The sequence below is a fragment of the Dreissena polymorpha genome, chromosome 16, assembly GCF_020536995.1.
Source record: "Dreissena polymorpha isolate Duluth1 chromosome 16, UMN_Dpol_1.0, whole genome shotgun sequence".
Classification (NCBI taxonomy): Eukaryota; Metazoa; Mollusca; class Bivalvia; order Myida; family Dreissenidae; genus Dreissena; species Dreissena polymorpha.
In genome coordinates this window covers 28,608,160-28,630,317 of record NC_068370.1, presented here as the reverse complement: position 1 = coordinate 28,630,317, position 22,158 = coordinate 28,608,160, and positions in this window count along the sequence as shown.

Below are 22,158 nucleotides of genomic sequence, written 5' to 3'. Positions count from 1 at the left end.
GCCAGCCAAACGATATTATCAACATTATTTCCAATTCATTGAGTCGTTTGCTCAAGGCTGAACTACATGACATAGACAAGTACCTCAATCAAAAATTAATAGGCACTAAATTAGAACTCAAAGTAAAGTCTGTAACAAAGAGTCAATTACTCGAACAACTGTCTGATTTATTTTGTACAAACATCGCTGTTAAGCCACAGAAAGCAAGTGTGAAGTTAACGCGACTTAATTCCTTTCAGGATTTGGCCTCAACTGTATTACAAAAACGGTATCTCAAATTGATTTTGAAGATAGCTTACGCCGCATATATTTGGCCTGGACAAGTCGACCAGTGGAGAGCAAATGGACGGGTGTCGTCAACTATAACGGTCAAAGGGAGTGACAATCAGCATCATCATTTTTCTCCTTATTATATTCCAGATTATGACGAAGACACTCAAGCATTTCGCGTATTCGCCTACGATAAAACACATCTGTGTACTAATTTGCGAAAGTGTATTTGTTTGAATAAGATTGATGGATTATCAACAGAAGCATGGAAATCAGTATCTAGGAAACGTCCCGATATTCTGCATCCTACCTTGATAGAAGTATCTAATGAGGGGAAAATTATGGACCAAATGAAAGAGCAATTTGCTCGCACAATGCTGTCCGAAGATGTAGAAAATGAAATGAGTGATCTGAGATTCGAGCATGAAGCAGAATTTTGTAGAGTATTCAGAGAAGGTCTTTTCATTTCTGATGATAAACCAGGATTGCCTGCTTTTGAAAGGTGCAAAAAGAGACATGCTTTGATTGAATGGTTAGACAGAAGGGTGGACTTTGGTGTATTCCCACCATTTGGCGGTAAAATTATGGGCTTTTCTCATATTTTATACCAAGGACTTCGCACTAGCCATGAGTATAAGATGTACTTATCCGTTATTGCTAATGCCGGGACTTACTGCGTCAGAGCCCCAAACACTCTCTGCAGCGAATCGTTTTTTGGTAGCATGCAGGATGGATATGGACCCCTGGGGCCAAGAAATTCTTAGCTCGGACGGGGTAGGAAATCACCTAACCGACTTCATCGTCATTACTTCAATGAAAATGGAGAACAATCGGTACACTACTAAATCATTCTTTAACAATAAAGACGTTTGCTACAGTCATGATTTATTTAAAAAATATTGATTTACGACATAGCATAACAAAAAAATGTTTTTAGATTTTCAACATGTTTATAACTATTTGAAAGTTACATCTGTGTTTTTTTCACATGTATGGATAACTTAACATAAAAACATTTTGTGACTGATTAATGCAGTTTTACAATTGTTTTTTTTAAACATACACATTAAGACTAAGAAAAAACACGGCCTACCCTATTTCGCAGTTGGCTAGCAATACACACGTAGCTACAGACCCACAATTATCTGGCGATTCACACGTAGCTACAGATCCACAACTATCTGACGATTCACACGTAGCTACAGATCCACAAGTATATATCAATCCGCACGTAGCTTCAGATTCGCAAGTACCTGGCGATCTACACATAGCTACAAATTCACAAGTACCTGTCGATCAACACGTAGCTGTATATACACAAGTACCTGGCGATCCACATATTGCTACAGATCCACAAGTACCTTGCGATCTACACGTAACTAGCGACCAAGGTGATACTACTATTAAAAAGCAGCAATGCCAGTGCAGAAGGAACCGATTTATACAGTGTATCGTTCCAATGTAAGTTGAATAATGACATCTTTTTTGTTTCAATTTAAATGTTAATGTAAGAAAAATAAAATATGCCGAGACAACCCAGCATAAGATTATAAACTTGTATTTGCCGACAGGTTTCTCATAATTTAGGTTCAGTTGTAGATCAGTTATTGATCCAATTATGTTCTAAATGGCATTAGTTTCAATAAACTGATACCGAATAGTGACATGATATAACTTAATTTTCACAGGGATCACTTTTTCGATAAAAAGGAACGTGCGCGTGTGAACAAAGGAGAGAAGTTGTACAGCATGGACATATCCTTAAGGGGGGACAGCCCATCCGATAACAGTTCGGTTATAAAATCAATGAAGCAAAGATACTGCCTTCTAAACGTTTTCTTTTCAATGAAGATGTATGAAATGTTTGGGTGCAACTGTTCATATTCCCTATGTGTTGATTTCGAAACAACGTTTGCAAACGAATATTGATGGTAAACAGCTTACTTTAAAAAAGTGTTTATTTTTCAAGCAAATGTATAGCTGCATTATTGTCGATCCTTTCAATATTACACTTTTATTAAAGAAATGATAATTTTATTTCCACACTAGTTACATAACGTATAAAATACCTTTCTTTTATGCAAAATATAACATAGTTATAAGCAGAATTAGATTTTATTAAATATGATTTCATTAATATTTTGTGTCTTGTTCTTTGTTTGAAATTCATGACTCTTATAAGAAGTGTTCTCTACAAATCATGGGTGTTTCGCTATTTTTTTCAAAATACAGGCACATGAAAGATTGCTTTTGAAACCATTTAAATTACGTAAATAAGGTCAAATTTGTTCTTTTTCCGCTTACCCGACCGATCCTAATTGTTCGTACCGACACGTAATTTGTTTTGTCATTTGAAATAAAGTTAACAGCGAAAAATTCATTGTTCGTTTAACTTGATTATTGTTATCAAAATTATGACTGTACCATCTTTGAATTTTATAGAATTAATCTTGAACACATTTAGAAGACATTGCGAAGTGGGAAATAACTTGCACAGGTAAAAAAGTCAAATGAAAAAAGTTTCCCCGACCTCCTCCGTCCCTAATATTTGGCAATGTTAGTGGAAACAAGTCAACCTAATATTGAGTACACTAGCATATATGTTTAACAGTTTAACAGTTTAATTTAAAAGATATTCTTTTATCACAATAGCATATAATTTTTGCAGTTTAAAGTAAAACAAAAACAAATTGTCTTTAATTACGTAGAAGATATATACTGAAGCATACCAAAAATATATTAAAATATTAACGTATTTAAAAAACACGTACAATGTAGGCGTAACTTAAATAAAATCAAACAGCCCTTTGGCCTCATTTCAATCCCAACATGCTTTTTGATAAAACTGTTAAACGAATTGTAATTTTATTGTAATTGTAACTTTATACCAACTAATAGGATGAATATAACCACATGCTAAGTTGCGGTAGGATTCTCTTCTACAGCAAAACGCATTTGAATATTCAAACAGTATCCTATTCAATTATTAAACGAATAAAATTAACATACAAATATTGCAACACAAAAGGCTTTCAAAAATAATGTTCTGAGAACTTGAGCTTCGTCATAAATTCTGTTCCTTCACAGAAAGTGAAATGCGCCGTTAAACTAAGAAATGGTTAAATTCATGCAACAAAATATTTTAATTGTTACATGAACTTAAACAGAACAAAACTACATGTACTTACATGTCTAAGAAAACAATAAAAACAACAACAAATTTATGGTTTGAGATTTAAAACAGTTTAGTTTGTTAGTGCATATTGCAAATTAAATAAAATAAAAAATATTGCTAGAATGTTTTTACACAGTTGTACAAGCACAGTGGCAATGGTGTTAAAAATTAAGCAAATGCAAATATATTGGATAACTATTACTCGATTGGAATTTTACTTTTTGAAATTGCCCATAATCTAATCGTATAAGAAATGTATGAATGTTAAAATACCATAAAACAAAAAATCTACATTATTGTAACAATGTAACATCGTTTCTTCGTTTTAGAAATTAAAGTGGCACAATCCTATTATTTGCGAGACAATTGTGGTCTGTTTGAACTATTTAATCCTAAATTTTATGACTGTTCTGCCGCCAGAAAAACATTTACAAAACTGATGTTTTGACGATATCGACTTGCGAATCCATGTAATCTTTATGGACAATTTTCGTACGCCTTGAATGGCTCGATTTCCATTCAAAATATTTGCCACATAGCTCACCAACGAATAGCCGATTTGTGTGTTTCGGTCTCATATGGTTTAATAAAGTTCCTTTGGACCGGAATTCCTTGTTGCACTTTTCACATATGTTTTCTGGTGTTTGTCTTCCACACACAGCCATGTGTCGTTCAATGCTCAGTTTGTACGCATACTCCTCGCAACAATTGTCACACTTGTATTTGTTTCCGTTGCCATGAGACTGGCTCATATGTTCATTAATGTCTCGCCTGCAAGCGAATTGTTTGTTGCATACCAAACACTTATGAGGCCTTTTGTTCAGATGTACGACGCGTTGATGTCTTTTCATGTTAAAAACTGTGCTAAATTTTCTACCGCAGAGAAGACAAAGAGAGTTGCGAGCTGATTGTTCATGGATTTGTTTTGATATGGAACGAGACTTGAGCTTTCCACAAGAGTTGCAGAAATACTTTTTGCGTTTGTTTGATGTCGGCATATCGTTGCGACCTGAAACATACCAAATCGTTATCAGTATATAACGTGACAGTTTAGCAAGAAAAAATTGAATCAAGACGAGACAGTCTATAAATATATTGCCCTATATTACCTTCAGTGCATTACAGTTATCGTAGGGTCCGGTTTTGGTGTAATGTTTAAATTATATTTATGCACACCAAATTTCATTAGAGAAACCGGTTTATACTTAATGATTTAACGCATTATAAAGTTTAGCGGAAGGACGGGCGAAATAGACGGACGGACGGAGGGCAAACCAATGTGCATTTCATAACTCTAGACTCGGGCAATGGAACTGTTCTACTTATCTGAAAACGCAATTTTACACATTCCTAAACATGGAACTGTAATGTTATTAACATCATAATCACGTAAACAAGTTGTCGACATAAGTAATCTATATTATCGTCACGTGCATTTATTAAGTGAAGAACCTACTCCGTTTTAAAATTGTATTTTTAATTCCGATAATAACGTTTCTAGCAAAGAAAAACTGTGCCGTGTTAAAAAGATCTGGCAATAAGGTAATTCATCTTTAACTAGTATAACAAAATGGAGACGTAAATTTAAAAAGCCTCGTTTGTCTTCTGAAAATCTAACACATTGAGCCTACATAAAATACAGCACTATTTACAATGCCGCATTTGTTAATAAGGTATATAACTCTGTAATCAAGCGCTTTTTAAATATTGCAATGTTTATACTGTTATTCGACTACACATAGAGATGAGCACATACATTCACAACCAAACTAAATATTTAACATATACAGAGCAATTTAAGGGATTTATGCTTGGCTTTCTATATTTAACCATTTATATATTTAATTGAAATGCAGAGTGATTCCTGAAGTAACCAGCACCAGATTTCGAACATGACGGACTGACAGACATAAGCAGAGAAAGACAGACGGACTGACAGACAGACACAGAGACTGACAGACAGACGAGAGACAGACATACAGACACGAGTATCCTTCTGTTTTACTACACATCAGCACCACAACAATAAAATGCGACCACAACACGTGATCGCGACCACAACATTTTCAAAACAACGGCTACAACGCCTTCTTTTCAGACGAGGTTACGATATTCTTTGTAGCCAAGCATACTTATTAAAAAACGAATATAAAATGGGATGTTCTATACAAAAATATCATTATTTCATAAAGATATTAGACTTTTTCATTGTCAACATCACATGAACCACCCTTCGTAAAGTCTTTGAGGTTAGGATATCGGATTTTTCTCAAGAATTTTGCCAGAATAGTAAACAATATTAATATTCGTATCGAATAGCATTGCCCGATTTTTAAATTTATGTCTCTATGTTTTCGGGAAACGTAAAAAACAAAGTCGTACTCACCGTTTGCATCCATTTATTGAAATTGCCACCACAACGGAAGCTGCATTGCGACATTTTACGCACTTAACACTAGCGTTATGGTCGCAATAATTCCACCCCGTGCAGGATGGACAAACATTAGATAAATATTGACGTCAACGTGTTGTTTAACTCTAATATTGTTCAACTCTGCAGTGCGATCGTTTTCCGACAAACGGGTACGACGTTAATTGCAATCTCCACGCAGAGTTCTCGTTCCAGGCTTTTACATACAATCTCTGCCATCACAAGTAAATCCTACCAGATTTGGTAGGATTGTTGTTGTTTTTAGTTTAAGTATTACATTATGAAAAGTTGTATCATTTTCTTTTATATTTGTACAAAAGTGTATAAGTTTAGATTCATAATAAAAATACCTTAATTTAACACAAAAGTAAAAAATAACAACTACAGAATTATTTTACCACGTGGCTAGACTATCATCACGTGGTTGGTTATTATCACGTGGTTGGTTATGAAGGCAGGGATTTCATCCTGCTTTGCTGGTTCCAGTCAAATCTCTGCGCGGAGGTAAGATAAGATAAGATAAGATTTAATTTGAGTCGGCAAGACATAAATAGACAACATAAGCCATTAAGGCTTTTGAACCGACTATATAAACATGTGTATAAATGTAACAAGTATGAAACAGCTACAGTATGGAAACAAAATACAGCAAAATTAAGTTAATAGATATGATTTGCAAGCTTATAAGTTAATGAAATCACAGTAGTACATTCTACTAGTTTTCATACTATTTAAATAAATATTGTGCAGGAAGCCGCTGATCTTGATCTATAAGTAGATCTAAAAAATAACAATAAAAACTGCCGTAAAAATTGCGAGCTTAAAGACTAAGAAGAAACGAAACACAAAATGAGCTAAGAAAGTGGGTAAAAACGAGGTATCAGATCGAAAAAGATTAAAATTGAACTGGTCAGCAGCTTCCTCACAAATAAAAGGTTGCAAATACACATAAGCAAATATAAAACTGACAAGCACAGCAAGTACACATAAGCACATAAAAAACATACAAGTACACATAAGCATATACAAACTGACAAGCACAGCAAGCACATATAAGCCCATATAAAACTGACAAGCACAGCAAGTACATATAAGCACATATAAAAACTAACAATCACAGCACACCGAAGGTAGTTATAGATTTAAGGTAAAAGCAGATTATATGCCAAACAAAATAATAGTGAAGAATGTTCATGGTAAAATGTTCATGGACTGGCTCAAGCACATAAGAACTGACATGCAAGGCAAGCTTTGGGTTGTACTAGAATTTAGGTAAACAGATAACGTAACTGGTGTCATGCAACTGGCTCTGAACATAAAACATTAAAGCATACATGTATACACATAAACGGGTACACAAAAAAAACACAATGCATATAGGCCTAAGCATTTCAGCACAAACAACAATCAGTACAGACTATTTAGACACTCAACAGGGTAATGTTGAACATGCAATACAAAAAGCACCAAAAGGGTGCAAAAAGCACAAACTAAGCACAATAAGCATGAAAAAGAAGGGAACAGAAACTAGAAACTACTTATTTTGCAGTATGCTGTACCTGTGCTGTGGCCATGTCCCAGGAACAAGAAGAACATTTACAGACATTTCCATTCCAAGATTGAATACTATTTTTGAATTGATTATAATTTATATTGGCTCTAAATTCTTTTGGGACGGAATTCAACAACACAGGGGCAGCATACCTGAAAGACTGCTTACCATAGGTTGAAGTTTTTACTCTAGGAATCTGTAAAATATTTGAATATCTAAAATATATTGACGAATTTCTTTTAACAACTAAGTTAGTTAGTACTACAGGCGCAAGCCCGTTAAGAATTGTATAGGTTTCAATAGCCATAGTACGCATTCTTTTAATATTAAGAGATGGAATTTTAACTTTTTGAAGCAAATCATGGTAAAATGAAGAAAAATCATTGTAAACAAATCTTAGTGCCCTTTCTTGCAGTCTTTCCGTTTTCTTTGTATTGTTTTTCGAACAGAAATGGCAGGCCATTGGGCAAAAATTGAAATTGGATAATATAAAAGTATAAAAAAACTGTCAATTTATTTAGCTTATTTAGATGTTTACCTATTCTTTTAATGATATTTAATTGCATACCCGCCTTTTAACAAATATTCCCAATATGATCTTCGAAATTTTGTTTATAATCAATATCAAAACCAAGAAGTTTTACTGTTTCATCACATGTTATGCTGCTGTCTCCAATTTTGAAGATGGGGTTTTTACTAAAATAGTTTTTGCCTATTGCTATGGCCTGAAATTTATCTGGATTTGCTTGCATTTTATTAATCCTTAACCAGTCGATGAGGATGTTACTTTCATCTTGTAGAACTTTAATAACTTCGTTAAAATCTGGCGAATGAAAAGATAAGGTATTGTCATCAGCATAATTATATAGTGAGCTTTTCTGAATAAGTAGAAAATGTCGTTTATAAATACATTGAAAAGAAGGGGTCCACGAATGGAACCTTGTGGTACACCTTTGCCTATGCCAGCCCAAGAACTTACAATATTTTCAACCTTAATTTGTTGTTTTCTGTTTGTTAGGTAAGATTGTCGGAGGCTGGTGGCAGGCTCTGATAATCCATATTCATTTAATTTTGATAAAGGTATATCATGCTGAAGGCAGTCGTACGCGTTCGATAAATCCATTAAAATAGCGGCAATATATTCATTATTATCCAGAGCCTTCCTCCAGTCCTCCAACAATCTTAGTAAAGTGGTTTGGCATCCATAGCCTTTTCTAAAAGCACATAAATAATTGTCAAAAATAGTTTCGAAATAATCAGTTAGTTGTTCAGATTGGACTTTTTCAAAAATCTTAGATGGAATAGGTAAAAGGCTTACAGGTCTTTAATTAGCTTTTAGTAAAGCATCATTTTTCTTGTATAGAGGATTGACTTGAGCCAGTTTTAGGTTATCTGGAAAACATGAAGTAATAATTGAAAAATTTATTAAATTTGTAATGGGCTCAACTAATGCTGGTTTACAAAGTTTTAGAAGTTTGACAGAAATTTTATCAACTCCTGTAGCTTTTTTGATATTAAATTTGTCTATGATTTTACTTATTTTAGTTTGGTTTGTATGTTCGAAGTTAAAATTTTCTGAGGTAAATTTTCTTTCTTTGATTTTATTTAAGCTTGGGTGGTTGTTTGGGCCAAAAACATTAATCTTTACCAATATCATTTGCAACAGTTGTAAAAAAGTCATTAAAATTTTCGAAACATCTTGATCATCTGAAATCATTTTATCATGTTCATTTAGTATGATTTTTAAGCCAGACATTTTTAGACATATAAGGCTTAATTGTACTCAGAAGACTTACATCCACCTAAACATCTTTCTTAAAAGTAATTATTAACTGAAATTTTCTTCAATTTATTTACAAGGTGTCTACATTTTCTATACTTTTCCCAGTTTTTTAGAGTTTTTACTATGAAGATATTTGTTATAGTACATTTTGTTATTATATATTGCTTTCCTAAGATCTCTATTCAGGTAAGGTAATTGGTTGGCTTTTTTTTATACATTTGCTTAGTAGGAGCATGCTTATCGATTTTTTCAGTAACTTTAGATTCAAAATTGCTGTAAAAAGTATTAATGTCTGCATTTGTATTTTGTAAAGTTGATGAATCTGGAATAAAAATAGTTGATAAATCATTGTTAAAAGGGTCTATATCAAAACATTTAAAACTTTTGTACTGATTTTTTTGTTTCTAATTATGACCGTACAGATCATATTGTGACAGTCACTTATACCTGTTGCAAAATTTAATGTACTCATACAAAGCTTTTTATTATTAGTGATAATAGCATCTAGAAAAGATGAAGAACAGTTTTTCATAAAACATGTAGCAGATGTAATCACATTTTTAAAGTCAAAAAGTTCAATAAAATCTTGAAATGGTTTAGCTTTGGAAACTTCTAACAGATCAAAATTTAGATCTCCAATTAACATAAAATTATAAAATTTAGATAAAATGTTGTCTACACATGAGATTAAATTTTCAAAGAACAAGTTTTCCTTACAGTTTGGTGGTCTATACACACAAGAAATAATCCATTTTGTTTTGTTTAAAATTACCTCAAAGCAAATGTTCTCGATTGAATCTTTTTCAAAGTCTTTTCTCTTACGGGCTGGTATTTCTGACCTGATAAATGTAGCAATGCCTCCTACGTGAATGTTTCTGTCCTCTCGTTGTAGTTTACAACCATTTACTAGAAATAAAGAGTCTAAAAAAGTGTCATCTAATTTTGTTTCTGAAATGAACAATACATCAACAACTTTATCAGTTAAAATTTCATGAATATCCGTGAATTTGTATCTTAAGCTGTTTATATTTAGATGGGCAGTAATAAATTTGTTTGGATGTTTGTTCCTTGCTGATCGAAGTTCCTGAAAGGTTGAACAATCTTTTCTGGTAGTGTCAGCATATACGGAAACATCATTTATATATGAAGTGGATATTTCGAAGAGAGATCTGAAGTGGATACATAAAAAAGTTGCGTTAAGTGAAGTTAAAAATAAAAATACATTGTATAGAAATCATTTGAACACTGTTTAATTTCTTGATATAAGATGACACGTCATAAACATAGCTCTTATTGCTTCACATATATGTAACAATTCTTCTTGTCCTCTGATAAATAACAGTCCGTGATGTAGATGCGTTTATAAACAACGGTAATGAGAATAATAGTCGATTGCATCATTATCTGATTTTTAAAAAAAGCCACGTATTTGACGCTAGCTGAGCTAAAAGTTGTTTATTGCCAATGCGAATGCAATTTTTAGAATTAAAATGATATGTTTCTAAATACTGTATTAATTTAGTTTTTTACAGGGAACGCTTTTACAAAGCTTAAATGTTCTTTTGTATCAAAATATTCATATGCTGAGGATTGCCTGTATATACATCGACAACGCAGTAAAATATTTCAAACACGATTAAACGTTTTTCAGTCTATGATATTGAAAGCCTCATTGATATTTTATTGTCAGCCTCACCTGATAAATAACGAAACGATAGTCATCATCATCATCATCATCATCATCATCATCATCATCATCATCATCATCATCATTATCATCATCACCATCATCATCATAATCATCATAATCATCATCATCAGTCATTCCCTTGACCGGTCTGGCCGTTGGGTGGAAATGAGGGACGACGACACAGAGATCCTCCACCAGTCAGGTCTGTTGTGGCCTGATGAGAGTAGCTCATCTATGAGATTGAACGTCTCTTTCAAATCCTCCATCCAGCATTTCTTCTGACGGCCTCGACGGCGATATCCCTTTAACATGCCCTGAAGTACAGTATTGCACAGATTACACTGATAGTCGTGCCTTGTTACGTGTCTAAACCAAGCCAGTTTTTTGTCTTAACGGTTGCAAGGTTGGGCTCTTATGGCCATTAAGTAGAGCTGTCATGTTCCGAAAGTACTGGTTGGATTCTTGAACCATGTATAAGATGGGGAGCAGTTTTCAGAGACAAGTGTGTTCAAAGCCTGTATCCTGCGTTCTGTGTCCGCGTGAGGCTTCTAGGTCTTGAAGACGTGCATAAGTAGGATCGAGACTACGAGGGACGTGTAGAGCCTGTACTTGGTGGGGAAGCTGATGGAGCTGCCTTCCACAATCAGTTTGGCCATCGCTGCGGTCGCCATTGCAATTTTTATTCGGACTTTAGCTGTACTGGAACCATTATTGGACAGGGATGTTCCCATGTACTAGAAGCTAGTCACTAATTCCAGCTTCTCGCCGTTCATGGTGGCATCTGCACTTAGGTTGTTCGTTTTGTTCACTATGATCTTCGACTTCTCCGTGCTGACCCCCATCCCGTTCGCTCACTGCTGAAACAACCAATGTGGTCAATGCCATCGCCTAATCTCCAAAGTTGGAGACGGGTCTGTCACCGACTGAAATAGAGGTGTAAGGATCTTGGAGGGTCTTGAGCATTAGTGTTAAGATGGAAACGGTCAAACAGGGCAGGTGAGAGCAGACATTCCTGACGAACGCCCACTGGTGTCCTGAAGACGACACCCTGCTGTCCATTAAGAAGTACTGCGCTGTTGGCGTTTCCGTACAGTTCTTGAATGACTTGCACAAGTCCTTCGTCAATGTTGAGTACTCTCAAAACCTGCCATAGGCCACCATGCCACGCGCGGTCGAAAGCTTTCTTAAAGTCGGTGAAGTTATGAAAGAGCTAACGCTGGTGTTGCAGGTGTTTCTCAACGACGAATCTTCGGTTGAAGATCCGTTCCACTATGTTCCGCCCAGTCTGCTCTTCCCTCAGCTGTTCCTCCGCCTTACTTTGAAATAGGATGAGGATGATGCGTAGCATGACTTTGCTTGGATGGGGCTGATGGCGCGATAACTCGCTCACAGCTTGGGTTTTCCATTTTTCGGTCGGGGATGATCAGATACAAGGTCCTTGGGTCACTGATTCTCCTCCCAGATCTGACACAACGCCGTCATTTTTGCAGTCGTTGCCTCTCCTCCGTGCTAAATCAGCTCGAAAGCGACGTTGTCCACCCCTAAAAAATTTAATTCCTTCAGACTGCACCCTGCCTCATCTGCCTCTCAAGTATGGAGTGACAATCGTCGTCCGTTTCTGGTCTGGCGATTGTTCTGAAGGAGACTGAAGTCTGATTGAAGCGGTAGTTATATAACCGATGCAGTATTCAGTCCATCTGTTCCGGGCAGCGACACTCTCGGTCAGGAGATTCCCGTTAGCATCTGTAATAACACTGGCCTTGGTTTGACTGGTCACCGTGAGGGTCTTGAGGCTGCTTTAGGCCTCTTTACTCTTGCCTGTGATCATCTCTTTGGAGATATCGATAAATTGCTCGTCAATCCACTCCTTAAGGCCTGTTTCATCGTCTGCATGACCTCCCTGCTCGCTTTCTGGTATTCTGTGCAGCCTGGTGATCTTTTTATGCCTCAGCGCTCTTCTTTTGTCTTAAAGGTCTATGATCTCGGTCGTCACCCATGGCTTGTTATTTTTTCCTTCCTTCTCCCTTTTTATGAACTTCTTCACCCGATAGCAGCAGGGCCTCCTCGATGTGTTGGTGATGGTGTCGATGTCATTGTCTAGGATGTTCAGGGCTGCAAATTTGCCATCTATATGTGCTCTTAATGCCTCTGATGTCTCTGGATCGTTCAGTTTCTTCAAGTAAAATCTAATGCGCGGGTTCTATGTGACGCGTTTGTTTTTTAACTTCAGTTGATGGTGGTTAGCACAAAGTTATGGTCACAGAAGACGTCTGCGCCAGGAAACGTTTTAGAGTTCGCTATTGATGCTGAACTTGAACCGTCATTGCGCCAGTATGAATAAATCGACCTGGTTGTACAGTTTATCGTTTGTACCCTGTTCTGGACGGTTTGTGTGGATGCAGCCTGTTGGCCAGGGTACGTTTGTGGCATCAGGCGAATCCTCTGTCGTTGGTCCCTCGTATGCCAATTCTACCTACTATCTATGGCAATTATTGGTAGGTGTTTAGTTTTACCTTGGCGTATCAGTCGCCGTGGACAATAAGGGTGTCTTTCTTCTCTCTAATTCTTCATAGAGCATTTCAATCTCATCGTCTGGTGTTGCTGCGTAGATTCAACTTCCGCGCAGAGATTTGACTGGAACCAGCATTGCTGCATTAAATCCATGCCTTCATAACAAACCACGTGATGATAGCTTATCCGCGTGGTACAATAATACAATAATGTTACCGTTGTTTTCGTTGTTATTTTTACTTTTTAAAATTAAGGTACTTTATTATAATGAACCTTAACTTATACACGATTTTGAAAATATAGAAGAAAATAATACTACATTTCATTTATAATACTGAAAAAATTATACCAAATCTGGTAGGGTTTTCTTGTGATGGCAGAGATTGTATTTGAGTGCAAGGAACGACAACTCTGGGTGGAGATTGGCGTAGACTTTGATGATGGCGATGTTGTGAGGTATCTTTGAGATTCGGTTGGGAATGAGCCTGCTGGAGACTGGGGTGCAAGTTATGACGCTTTTAACTACTTCCTTCCTAACGATGAAAGCTACCCCGTGACAATATTTAGAATCCTCCTCTCTGAACCATATCTTGTGACCTTCGTCTGCAAATGTTTCTCCGAAGCCTAGCCATAAAATGATAGTACAACAACTTATTTTCTTTATGACTTTATAAATTATTCATAATGTCATTGTACGCTTAATAAAACAAGCAATAGACGAGTTGCAAATTCCCAAGTTGAGCAATTATCACAATGCATTATCGATGATTGAAAAACCAGCCTAGTGAGACTGGCTGTCGACGTATTGTTTTCAAACATTGTCTTATTATTTATGAGATCGTTATCTGTTTTGAAATTACGACCACTTTATGAACAGTGTGTGCATAGCTGGGCCCTTATGTTAACACTACTCATGGCAATTACCCAAATCCACCTGGTATCATAACAATCAGTGTTGTAATCTAGGGGCAAAAGTTGCGACTTATATGAAACTGACTTCATAAAATTTTATTAGTAGTAAAGGAACATTTCCATTTAAAGTAAATAAAACTTTATATAAAGCAATACATATATATTATTGATGAATACGGTTCATCATCGTAAGTACGTTTGACCAAGGATCTATTAAATACGTATAGATAAATTTCTGGTAAGTACAAAATACGCTTTACAACATGGAAGGACAATTAACATTGTTTTATTTATTATTATTTTATTTATTTGGGGGGGGGGGGCATTAATTTTGTACTTATGTGTTTACCTATGTTTTATTTTTTCCCTTCCTAGTCATCTTTTAGTATCGACCTAAACAGACGTATAAAGACTTTAAAAGTAAATTACTTACATAACTTTCTCCAATGAAACCGCAAATTGGTCCTAAACCAAGTTTGTTTACAACATGTCCCTGAGGTAATAATTGGTAACGTACCAGACGTTACATAATTTGTATTATATGTAGTCAATTAACTATACATTTTTATTTGTCCTAAACACCATGGCAAATGGGTGTAATACTTGACATGTAACATCACATAGTGGTCCTTTAAAAGTTTGTTCAGAGCATGCACCTGGGGTAAAAATTGGCTGTGTCCTCAGGGTATGAGGGTGAAAAGTTTTTTTAATGATATAACACAATTACTAAACACTTCTATGAAATCACATAGCACAAAGCTTTGATATTAAGTATGCGATGCAGTTTGTTGTTTTTTACAAAGATTGTTTAAATCGTGCCCCAGTTTTTGAAACGGGACACGCCCGTTTAGACAGGTAAGCGATCGAAACCCTTTGAATGGGAAATACGCTCAACATATCCCTGAATAATTTAGCTTATAAAGAGTGTGTTTATTACTGCAAAAAAATACATTCGGGTTAACAACAATATTTTCATGTTTTACATTTTTTAAAGCACCCTAAAAGCAACAACAAAATATTAATGCAGCAATCTAAAATAGATAACTGAAGTATGCCTCTATTCCGAATACGATATGACTATGGTCCAAAACTACAATAAACTACAATATTTTCCATTTTTAGGATATATTGCGTTTAAAATGAATTTATATTGCACCGGAGGGAAAACATTATTGACTTCAAGAGTTTTATTAAAAGGACTGGTCGTGAATAAATGAAAATTAATCACCCGTTTAATGTATGCATAACTCCACACATCATTAATCTGTCACGATTAAAATCAATTTTCCATCCGAGCTTTGCTTAAATCAGGCCGTTTTATAAATCTATAGTAATGGTAGACCTACACTGGGCACCGGAAACACAGGAAAACAACAACTTTAAATATGTAATCACTGGACCTGTTGGTCGTTAACTTATACATTATCATTAACTGTCAGAGAGCTACGAGAATTGCCTTTTTATATTTTCCCACTTGGGTACTTACACAGCAGCCGTGTTCGGAATTAATATTAATAAAGTTGTTTAAAATTAATGATCATTTAATATGTTATTCAACGTTATGAAATGGTTTATTTACTACCGTGTGACACATATTATGAAACATTTTGCTAAAATAAAACATTTTGCACGGATGTATATTCTGATGTGACATGCTAATTTAAATTACCACATGTGTCTTGAGAGAAGGAATGTTAGATTTCGGATCCCAATGTTGGAGAGAGAACATTACACAATCGCTCGTGAAGTATTTATTGTCTAACTTTAATGAGAAAATCACTTATGGTAATACCCCGAGCGCAAGCACATATCCTCTAGATGCTCATAACATACAATAATACTGATTTTTATTTGACAAATCTCATATCATCTTTTTTTCGCATGTGGTCCCGTCTAGCCTTCTTCCAGGCGTCTCGGTTGTGGGTGATTCTCTCCAGCTGTGCGCACGTAGGCATCTGCACCAGGTGATCCTAGGCGGCCTTCTCTTCTTCTTCCCTTGGGGGTTCCAGGTAAGAGATTTTCTTGACGATTTGTATGCAGACTTGCGAAGATTGTCGCCTATCCATCGCCAACGTATCTGAAGGATGTCTCCTTCAATGAGCTGCTGTTATGTTCTTCTACATAATTTTGATGATCTGGTTTGGCATCGGATCTTGGGTATCTATATAAAGCAGTTGTTAATGAAGACCTATATTTTTTCATGGTGATTACTATGGTTCTCCAGGTCTCAACTCCACTCCATTGAGTAGTATTGGCTTCACGATGATCTTGAGGAGCCTAATGTTGGCTGTGATGCCTGTCTTCCCTTATCCCTAGATATTATTCGGCTGATGTATCGTGTTTTACCGATGCGGTTCTGACATCTGCATCTGTTCCTCCATGGTTGTCCAGGATAATGCCGAGATGGTTGAAGCGTAACTTTTCATTCAGCGCAAGATGTTGGACTGTGATGATTTTGTCGTTGGATGTGTTGGTCTTTAACAATTTGCTCTTTCCTTTGTTGACGGGGAGGCCCAATTCTAGCTGAGATGTAAGAGATGTTGGTATTTTCATGAATCTGTTGTTTTGAGTGAGCAAGAATGTCGAAATAGTCGAGGTCGTCCAACTGCTTCCAAAGTGTCCACTTTTCGCTGGTCCGTCGAAGTCTTCTTAAAAGTTCTCGACCCACCTCTTATTCTGCTCTTCGTCATCTGCTATCGCTCCTCCGTTTTTACATACAATTTATACCTCATGAAATCGCAAGCTAAGTAAATTCTTACGAGTTTTCTAAGATTTGCTTTTAAATAGCCGTAGCAGTCTCTACAAAAGTCTGCGGAATGAAGCACTCGCTTGACCAATCTCCACGCAGAGTTGTCGTTCCTTGCTCTCACATACAACTCTGCGAAAGGCTCAGCACGCCATTTTGTCTATAAAATAGCTAAAACCGAACAAACGCATTCAATGTATATTTGATTGGATATTTAAGATCGCATGCATTAAATTTAGAAATATTACTTTTAAATGTACGATAAATCGTGCAAAAACTTTAGAGTTTTAATGCAACTCTTTGGAACTATTTTATTGCCCATTTACGCAGATGGAATCATTTCACGCACTTTACAAATGTCAACAATTGAACATAATGTTTATTGAGTGACGTTAGGAATTGCTTCGACGTGTGTATGTATGTTGGTTTCTTAACATCAAGAAACCATATCAATTTTATAATAATGAATTAAGACTGTAACCGTCGTGCAAGAGATTGTTTAGTATACTGTAACCTCAATGATGAACGCTTGGTATGATCATGACATGAATGAGACGCTTTCATAACAATAGTCCGTTCTGAGCCCAACACAGAGGTCAATGTAATGTAACCGTCGTGCAAGAGATTGTCGCTTGACGCGTACGAAATTCAATTCGGGCTTATCAAAATCGGTTGATTGTAGGCCCGACGGGCGCATACGAATCCGGAAGAGCATACTCCAACCTTCGTAACGCATCCACGAGTGACAGTTGAAACCATAATGGCACAAGTCATGGTAGTTGTTAACAATTGCTAACATAATTCAGGAACACACACTTGGTCATATTATGATTGTATTAAGATGACATAATATGTACACTTTTGAATGTGTTTGGGGAAGATGCTAAATTAATATGGGCAAATTCGTATTTGTTATTCTGCGATTCCCGCTCGTCTGGGAATATATTGAAAACAAAATCAAAATCAGAAACTCCATTTTTTCCGTCGAACAACTGATAAACGTGTTGTGGCATTATCGGTGTCTAAAGATTCGTGGTTAATGTGTTTTTAATGCAGAGAGTTGTTAATGTAGAGAATGTGTTTTACTTAAAAACAGACTGCGAATATGGCATTAATTATTTTAATGTATATGTTATGATTATGAAGTTAATCGTACCCATTAAAAATATTGCCACCTTCATATGATTTCTGCCATTATTATTTCAAAGCATTAAACATTTACGCTCATTACACTTTAAAATTGAGTTGTCCGTAGAATTAGCTTCATATGTTCAAACCGACTGTTTTAGTTAGCAACATAACTGCAAACGCTCATTGCATAAAACGTAGAAACATGTTTCTGCATAAGATTAAATCTGTTAAAAGGCAGCCTTATTACTATAACTTATGTATTCTCAATAATGTGTTTTCTAAATATTCTTTTAATAATTTGAATTCATGATGAATCTAATAAAGTACGTTGTGATGCGGCATATTTTGCTAGCAAAAATCAATCTTAAAGGACACTAATCGCACCTAAGGCAACACAAAACTGAAATTGCTCATACACTTTATTTTCTGTCCTTATTTTGCCATTGGTGAATGAAAATAAAAACTGCACTAGTCACAATAAGTTTTTAAATCAAAGAAAACATCTGGACCTATGTTATAGTAAAACGAGATTATGATTGGCAATATTTCCCTTGTCGACCGATTTAGAAGAAAATATACTCCAATTTGGTATGTTCTGAACTTTGGAGACATCATCACACAATGTAGCGTTACGTCGAAATTAGTACAACAGATTCTTTAATCTTGCACCCTTGACAGGGATGCGCTCTAAAAGTTTTATTTCGTCTTTTGTCACAGGCCGTTCAAAAGCCGGCGTTGGTCTATTGCTGGGTTATCTGTATGGAACGATACTGCAAAGACAGCGCCTGGTAGCTGCCCAATGTCAAATGTTCTGTTCATGGTTTTCAGTTAGCGTGGATTTGTTGTATCTTTTGCAGAAGTGCTTGTTACAAGAATGCTTGTCATAGCATTCGTTGTCCATCGACTGTTCTCTCGATGAATATTTTTTTCTCTTAACTTAAATAAATTTGGCTTTTAAATACTTGTGTGTTTTAAGACACTCATCTGCATTTTCTTTTACCTCATGTTCAGTGTCATTTGTCTTTATTGAGTTTCGTTCGTCGTTATCAAGTTCCGTTAGTCGTCAATGTCGAGTGTCATTGGTCGTTATCAAGTGCCATTTTTAATAAATGTCGACTGTCATTGGTCGTTATTCAGTGCCGTTGGTCATCAATGTAGAGTGTCGTTGGTCTTTATCAAGTGCCAATGGTCATCAATAAAAAGTGTCATTGATCGTTATTAAGTGCCGTTGGTCATCAATGTAGAGTGTTGTTGGTCGTTACCACGTGCCGTTGGCCTTTAAAATAGAGTGTCGTTGGTCTTTATCAAGTGCCAATTGGCATTAATATAGAGTGTCGTTGGTCGTTATCAAGTGCCGTTGGTCATCAATGAAGAGTGTCTTTGTTCGTTATCATGTGCCGTTGGTCATCAATGTAGAGTATCGTTGATCTCTATCAAGTGCCAATGGTCATCAATATAGAGTGTCGTTGGTCGTTATCAAGTGCCGTTGGTCATCAATGTAAAGTTTCGTTGGTCGTTATCAAATGCCGATGGTCATCAATGTAGAGTATATTATATATTTATCAAGTGCCAATGGTCATCAATATAGAGTGTCGTTGGTCGTTATCAAGTGCCGTTGGTCATCAATATAGAGTGTCGTTCGTCGTTATTGTAGAGTACCGTTGGTCGTTATTGAGTGCCTTTGGTCTTCAATGCAGATTGCCGTTGGTCGTTATTGAGTGCCGAGTGTCATACATTTTACGTGTCGTTTGTTGTGACTGATTGCAATTGGACATCAATGTAAAGTGTCGTTGGTCGTTATTGAGAGCTGTTGATCATCAATGTTGCGTGTCGTTCATTGTTATCAAGGGTTGTTGATCGTCAATGTAGAGTGTCTTTGATCGTTATTCAGAACCGTTGGTCTTAAATGTACAGTGTCGTTGGTCGCTATTAATAGCCGTTTTTTGTCATTGTAGAGTTTCGTTGGTCGTTATTGAGAGCCTGTTCATCATCACTGTAGATTGTCGTTGGTCCTTATTAAGTGCCGCTGTATGTATGGATGTAGAGTGTCGTTGGTCGTTATTGAGTGTTAATAGGTCGTCAATGTAGACTGCCGTTGGTCGTTATCAAGTGCCGTCGGTCGTCAATATAGAGTGTCGTTGGTCGTTATTGAGTGCCGTTTTTTATACATGCTGATCGTTATCAAGTGCCGTCGGTCGTCAATATAGAGTGTCGTTGGTCGTTATTGAGTGCCGTTTTTTATACATGCTGAATGTCGTTGGTCGTGATCGAGTGCAGTGGGATCATCAAAGTAAAGTGTCGTTGTTCGATATTAAGAGCCGTTGATCATAACTGTAGAGTGCAGTAGTTCGTTTTTGAGTGCCATAAGTCATCAATGTATCGTTATTGAGTGCCGTTGTTCATCATTGTTGAGTGTCGTTTGTCGTAATCGAGTGCAGTTTGTCATCAATTTAAAGTGTCGTTGATCGTTAGTGAGAGCCGTCGATCATAAATTTAGAATGTCGTTGGGGGTTATTTAATTCCGTTGGTCACCAATGTGAATTGCCGTTGGTTGTTATTGAGTTCCAGTGGTCATGAATGTAGAGTGGCGTTGGTCGATATAAAGTGCCGTTTGTCATTAATTAAAGTAGACACATTAATGTAGAGTGCTATTGGTTTTTATTAAAATTCATTGGTCCTCAATGTAGAATGTCGTTGGTCGTTATTGAGTGCCATTTCTCATCAATGTAGCGTGTCGTTGGTCGTTTTTGAGTGCCGTTGGTCATTATTGTTGAGTGTCGTTTGACGCTATTGCGTGCGGTTTGTCATCAAGGTAGTGGGTCGTTGGTCGATATTAAGTGCCATTTGTCAGACATGTAAAGTGTGGTTGGTCGTTAGTGAGAGCCGTTGATCATCAATGTAGAGTGTCGTTGGTCATTATCAAGTTCCGTTGGTTATCAATGTTGAGTGTCGTTGGTTGTTATTGAGTACCGTTGGTCACCAAAGTAAAGTGTCGTTGATCGTTATTGAGTGACGTTGGTCATCAATGGAGAGTGTCGTTGGTCGTAATTGAGTTCCGTTTGCCATCAATGTAGAGTGTCGTTTTTCGTTATTGAGTGCCGTTGGTCATCAGTGTAAAGTGCAGTTGGTTGTAATTGAGTGCCGTTGGTCATCAATGTAGAGTGTCATTGGTCGTTATTGAAAGCCGTTGGGCATCAATGTAGAGTTTCGTTGGTCATGAATGTAAAGTTTCGTTGGTCGTTATTGAATGCCGTAGGTCTTCAATTTAGAGTGCCGTTGGTCACCAATGTAAATTTCGTTGGTCGTTATTGAGTACCATTGGTCATCAATGTCGAGTGTCGGGGGTCGTTATAAAGTGCTGTTCTTCCTCAATAGAGAGCTTCGTTGGTTGATTATCAAATGTCGTTGTTCATAAATGTGGAGTGTCGTTGGTCATTATCGAGTGTTGTTTCGTGTGTCGCGTTGAATAATGTTTGTATCGTTTTGAGGGTGATACGACAAACGAAATAACCGCCGTTTCTTTTAAAAACCTTACGCGGTGTTAATAATTTTGCATCGCGTGTCAATGGCGTGCGTTGTTTCTTTTGTCGCTTTGACAGATGAAGCGACCGGTAACATTTATATCAAACCCTTACCAGCCTTCGTAGATAAACAATGACAAATAGCTTAGTTGTTTTACAAAGTTTGCGCCTGTTCGCTATCTATTCCTTTTGAAGACAATTTCAAATCAAAACTGTTAGCCGCTGGATTATGAAATATATACAGGTATTATTTTGAAATAAGTTTTTGCTATTTGATGTTTCGTTGTCATATTCTCGGTTTGCGGTATGTTTTGCATTCTATACATAGATGGTGACGTCACTACGTTATTGTCACCTCTATACTAAGACGCATCACATTCCCCTGTTTGGGGGAATTATGCTTCCGCCATAGAAGTTCTGCGTAGGAATGAAAATG